A 6000-nucleotide genomic window follows, 5' to 3' on the forward strand; every position below is an offset into this window, starting at 1 on the left:
TAACGCGATAGAGACTCTGAAAGATATAGTTAGCAAGTACAAATTGTTATGTTAGGAAGAAGAATGGAACCAGGGATAGAATAGTCAAGTTCTATTTTGGGTAAGACAAAGGAAATAAATGAAAGGACAACCTAAAGAGCGCATAATAAAAGGAACAAAGTTAAGATATAGGATAGGCTAAGTGTTATTCTTGGCAAGGAGAATGACAAGGATGGAAAACCCAAAATGGGACCACATTAATGAGAAAAGTGATGGAGGTATGGAATACAATAATAATGAGTAAATGCTAGAAGGTGTGCGATGGTATTGCGGACTACCTAAATAGGTAGAGAAAGAGAAGTTAGTAGATAAGTTGAATAAAAGTCATCTAAGGGATCAAATAGGTATGATGAGAGGAAAAGAATGATAGATAATGACACATAGGTTTTAGGTTAGACTTTTGAGATAGTGAGAAGGTAGTTAGAGGTTCGTTATGAATGTCAGGCAAACCTTTTTAGTGTGATCAACATAATCACTTTGCAGTGAAGCAATAACGACAGAGCAACAGTAGGGGTAGAATAAAAAGTGACAAGTATGGATGGTAATAAATCACTAGAAAGTTTAAGGATCAAATTAATGACCATAGATAAGGGTGAAATTAGTGTTGAAAGAATCTATTAGCGAGAGAAATCTTTCAGGATTCAACAAGGGTTAAGGGCACAATATAAACGATGATGGATATGAATCAAAGGTCGAGTATAAGTAAAGTTAATAAATTATAAAATATTATGTCAGGAAGGACGATGGTACAGTAAAGGGTTCATGCAGATGATACCTTATAGGTAGAGCACAATTGTGCTAGGAGATGATGAAATTTGAAGAGAAAGACTAAGAAACATAGGTTAAACGTTATTATATGGACAATCGGGCGTAGTTGAATATAGAGGATATTTTCCTTTCTTTTCAAGTTTAGCTCGTGTTTTTGATTCCAGAGCGTTATATAAGGAGCAGAGACTGAGGCAAGGAGACCTAGTTATTTGAGATTTTGATAGGCACCAATTCATATACAATTTCCTGATATGAGAATGACAGTAAGTGCATACCTAGTGTTAAGTATGAAAGGACGATCGAGTAATGTGATGAGTTAAATTGAGTTAGCTACTAAGGCTTGCATGATCGCTTTAAACTATGAGCTAGATGAAGTACTATTTATGGATGAGTTTCAATAGATGAAATTGTTGCTGATGGGTAATTTGAGGTTGAAGTTTAGAAAGCTATGGGCAGTATATATGATTATATTAAGGAGAATGAACACGTGAAGTGTCTTGTTTGGAATTAAGGCATGACACATATTTCCTACAGCCGTGTTAGTTCAGATGGAACTTATAGTTTATGGGGCTCATATTCATCCAGGATAAGCAATTTCCTACTAAGGCTGGTAGGGAATGATAATGTTCTGATAGTTAAGTTGGAAAAAAGGGGATACAAGAAAAATTTTCTATGGGTAATTATAAGTGTTACATAAGGTGAAGAATGTGCTGGTAGGAGTAAATCATAGGGTTAGAATTCTTGAAGTAATGAAACTAGTAATCAAGATAAGACTAAGAAATAAAAAGAAAGTTAAAGTTGATGATGGGATAAACATCTTTGAAGGAAAAGGTGTAAGGATGAGATAGGACTAAAATTAAGGAATAAGTACAGCAGGTTGAAAAGATACCAACAATACCAAAAATAGGAAAAGGGAAGTGGATAAGATGCAAAGGACAGGAAGAGAGCTCGATAGAGTCAGTTATAATGATGAGGATAAGGAGTGTCTAACCACTGCCCCTGTGTTGGCACTACCTGTGAGTGGTGAAGGATACACCGTGTATTGTGACGCCTCCAGAGTTGGCCTTGGGTGTGTTTTGATGCAGAATGGAAAGGTAGTGGCTTATGCTTCAAGGCAGCTGAAGAGGCATGAGTAGAACTACCCCACCCATGATTTGGAAATGGCGGCTGTAGTCTTTGCACTGAAGATCTGGAGACACTATCTGTATGGTGAAGTGTGCGAGATATACACCGACCATAAGAGTTTGAAGTACATCTTCCAACAGAGGGATTTAAACTTGAGACAGAGGAGATGGATGGAGCTTCGAAGACTATGATTGCACCATCCAAGTACCACCAGGAAGGCCAATGTTGTAGCAGATGCTTTGAGCAGAAATCTTCCGCGCTTGGCGCATTTCAGCAGAGAAGAGACCGTTGATTCAGGAAGTACATGAGTTGATGGATCAAGGTTTAATCCTAGATCTTTCAGATGAGGGGGTATTATTGGCTCACTTTTCAGTGAGGCCAGACTTGAGGGACAGAGTTAGAGTTTCCCAGCACAGAGACCAACAATTGATGAAGATCATAGAAAGAGTACAGCAAGGTGAAGGTGGTGAGTTTGGATTTGCCAATGATGGCGCCCTAGTGCATGGTTCTAGGATATGTGTGCCCGATGTGGACAACCTCAGGAATGAAATCATGCGAGAGGCACACTACACACTTTACAGTGTCCACCCAGGTTCCACCAAAATGTATCATGATGTGAAAGATAGCTACTGGTGGAATGGCATGAAGAGAGACATAGCAGACTTTGTGTCCAAGTGCTTGACTTGTCAGAAGGTGAAGTTTGAACACCAGAGACCGTCAGGGAAGCTGCAAGAGCTCCCTATCCCAGAATGGAAGTGGGAAATGATCACTATGGATTTTGTGACTGGGTTGCCTCGTACCACGCGAGGATATGACTCGATATGGGTAATTGTAGACCGTCTGACCAAATCAGCTCACTTTTTGCCTGTAAAGACTACCTACTCTGTGGCACAGTATGCCCGGCTCTACATTCTAGAAATAGTCAGATTGCATGGAGTTCCTGGCCCATAATATCCGAGAGGGCCCCAGTTCACTTCTGGTTTTGGAGAAAGTTGCTGGAGGCACTTGGCACACGCTGAACTTCAAGACGGCTTTCCACCCTCGCATGCATCGGACAGTCCGAAGGACAATCCAAACATCGAAGACATGCTTCGCATGAGTGTTTTGGATTTTGGAGGTCAATGGGATGAGCAATAGCTTTGGTGGAGTTTGCCTACAACAACGCTTATCACTCCAAAGATAGGGATGCCACCCTATGAGGCACTATATGGAAGAAAGTGTAGGTCTCTCCGTGTTGGACGGAAATGGGGAAGCGAAGGTGCATGATGTAGATCTAGTGCGAACACTTGTAGATAGTTCCTTTAATCGAGGAACGATCAAAACAAACTTTTCAAGAGGCGTAAGAGTTATGCACCCGCACGGAGGGATGTGGAGTTTGCGGTGGCGACTATGTATTCTGAAGGTTTCTCCAATGAAGGGAGTCATGAGATTTGGAAAGAAGGGCAAGTTGGCAGCTCGGTATATTGGACCTTTGAGGTTACCGATAGAGTTGGAGCGATTGCTCACCGGTTGGAGCTACCACCCAACCTTTCTCACGTTCATCCCATGTTTCACATCTCCATGCTCAGAAATACATTCCGATCCTTCTCATGTACTACAATGGATGTAATAGAACTAAAGGAGAACTTGACATTTGAGGAGCAACTTTGTAGCCATAGTGGACTACCAAGTGAGACAGCTAAGATCAAAAGCAGATCCCTATGGTTAAGGTTTTATGGAGGAGCCATCGGTGGAAGAGTGCACTGGAGTCGAGCGGGACATGCGTAGCAAGTACCCTTATCTGTTCAATGTGTAATCATGTACTTTATTCTTCCTTGTGTAAAATTCGAGGACGAATTTTCTGTAAGGGGGGAAGAATGTAACACCCCTGATTTTTTATATATTATAATGGGCTTCGTGTAGGTATCCTCGATTCGCGGAAATTCGGCGATTGGCCAAGTTCGCAAATTTCGGGCGAACGGACCGTTCTGCGGAAAAGTCTCCGAATTGGACCGAGGTTTTGGCTAGCCCCCCATTGTCAGACGTCCCGAGCGCGTTCCCGAAGTCGGAATCGGCAAAGGTAAACCCGAACCTTGTTTTTTCGTAATTTTCTAGTGCTTAAATAGGATTAAAAATCCATAAAATATTCGTGGTAGCTTAGAAAATTACGATTCTTTTTGCAATAGCTTAGTAATATTGCTAAGGACCGCGGGGCAAAGTTTTATAATTTTTAGAGCTTGTTTGGGCAGCTTTTGCAAAAATGATCAATAATAAGGACTAAATTGAAATTTTGCGTATTGTGATGGATGATTGATTTGATGGGCCCAGGAGGGGCTGTGTGATATGATTGAACTGTTGATATATGGATTGTGAATATAGAAGTGCGTTTTTTTGCCCTTTTGCAGGTTGGGTAGGTCCTAGGTATAGGGGAGACTCTGCCGGATTTTCGGCACGACTTAGGACGATTTGATCTTTTCTTTGTTTGTATTGAGTCAAATTTATTAAATAGATGTAATGTAATTGTCAGGTGAGCCGGGACAGCCTTCTTCCTCCGCCCAGCCGCCACAGTAATTTGTCGTCAAGTTTGTGAGTAAAATATTAATTTTAATTGTAATTTCGATATTATTATATGTTCAGCATGTCCATGCATCACTTATATGCATATATTTATGTAGTTAAACTCTAGGCATGAATTATGATGCATTCATAATCATAATGTGCCATGAGTGTTGTTGTGGTAATTTGGAGGCGGTGTGCGTGCGTTGGCGTGCGTGTGATGTGGTGTGGACTATGGATAGGACGGGTAGTCACGGCTTGAGTTCTTCACGGGACCCGTTCCTTGAGGGGTAGTCACGGCTTGAGTTCTTCATTTGGGACCCTCGATTTGGTTTATTAAGCGAAAGTCCCGGCTTGAGTTCTTCACGGCACCAAAGTTGGATTTAAGAGAGTCAGTATAGGATCGGCTCCCAATATATTATGATTGAAGCTACAGTGTGTGTGACTGCTAAAAATTACCAATATTATGCTATGATGTGAATATGATGTTGATGTTGCATTTCACTCTACAGGGTGCATTAGTTACAGATAGTTATAGAGATTATGGTTAAAATTGATATTTTACTCTCTGAGTCGAACGCTCACTCCTGTTCAAAAATTTTTACAGGCCACAGGAGGATATTTTGTTCTGGGTTAACCTGCTTTTCTACTTTGCAGGTTGTTTATCAGTATTTGTGTAATTTTATTTACTCCTAGAATTTCCGCATGTGTTAGCAGTGATTATTTGAATTTGGTCTGTAATATTATTATCATGTTGGACCTGTAAACTTAATACTCTATGTCTGTTTGATGGATTGGATGAGGGAGCTGAGCTCCCATTTCTTTTATGATGCTATGAGTATGTGGAGGGTGAGCTGAGCTCCCCAATTGACTATATATTGTGTTTACAGGTCGGGTGAGTTGAAAACTCCCCGTTGGAAAGTCCATTTTATGGCCGGACTCTGTCCGTTTGTTTTCTTGAAATTGGGCCCAAATGGGCCTTAGAGTTGGGTTAATGAACAGTTAGGCTTACTACGGGCCTCGGGGGCTTTAAGCTGGCCCAGGTCCTAGTGCCGGTCCGGCCCATAGGTTGGGTCGTGACACATTTATTCCGACATTCCCTCTTTCCCTTCTTCTCCACGTTTATTTCCGCCGCCTTAACCCTAATTTCTCCCTACATTTTTCATTTCCGCCCTCATCTCCTCCTCCCTCACCATCGGGAACCATGGAGTCGCCTCCTCATTCTCCTCCAGCTTCTCCTCTCGAGGTCTCACCATTGTCAATGCGACCTCCTAACCCTAATTCCCCTCCACAAGCGACACCCCCACCACCCTCCACAGCCACGTATAAACAAAAAATCAGGTCAAAATCCACTAGGCCCATGTCCTCTGCACCTCCTCTCTCAACGCGCAAAGAACCACCCACCACCCCAAGGTCAGAGCCTCCACCCAAAAAGCCAAAGACTTCAGCCTCCACACCCTCTTCCAGCAAAAAGCAATTGTCAGCAACCTCACAGATCTCAAAACTCCCTTGGTCCCTTTCTGATGCAACTCA

General features: G+C 42.0%; 1 long non-coding RNA gene across 1 annotated transcript; it reads left to right on the forward strand.

Annotated features, from left to right (window-relative positions):
* Positions 1 to 3903: 3903 nt before the first annotated feature.
* Positions 3904 to 5294, forward strand: LOC131171749 (uncharacterized). The gene is made up of 3 exons (XR_009142391.1): positions 3904 to 3991; positions 4439 to 4497; positions 5075 to 5294. It is a non-coding gene; the product is annotated as an uncharacterized LOC131171749 (long non-coding RNA).
* Positions 5295 to 6000: the final 706 nt, after the last annotated feature.

The sequence above is a fragment of the Hevea brasiliensis genome, chromosome 13 (genome assembly GCF_030052815.1).
Source record: "Hevea brasiliensis isolate MT/VB/25A 57/8 chromosome 13, ASM3005281v1, whole genome shotgun sequence".
NCBI lineage: Eukaryota > Viridiplantae > Streptophyta > Magnoliopsida > Malpighiales > Euphorbiaceae > Hevea > Hevea brasiliensis.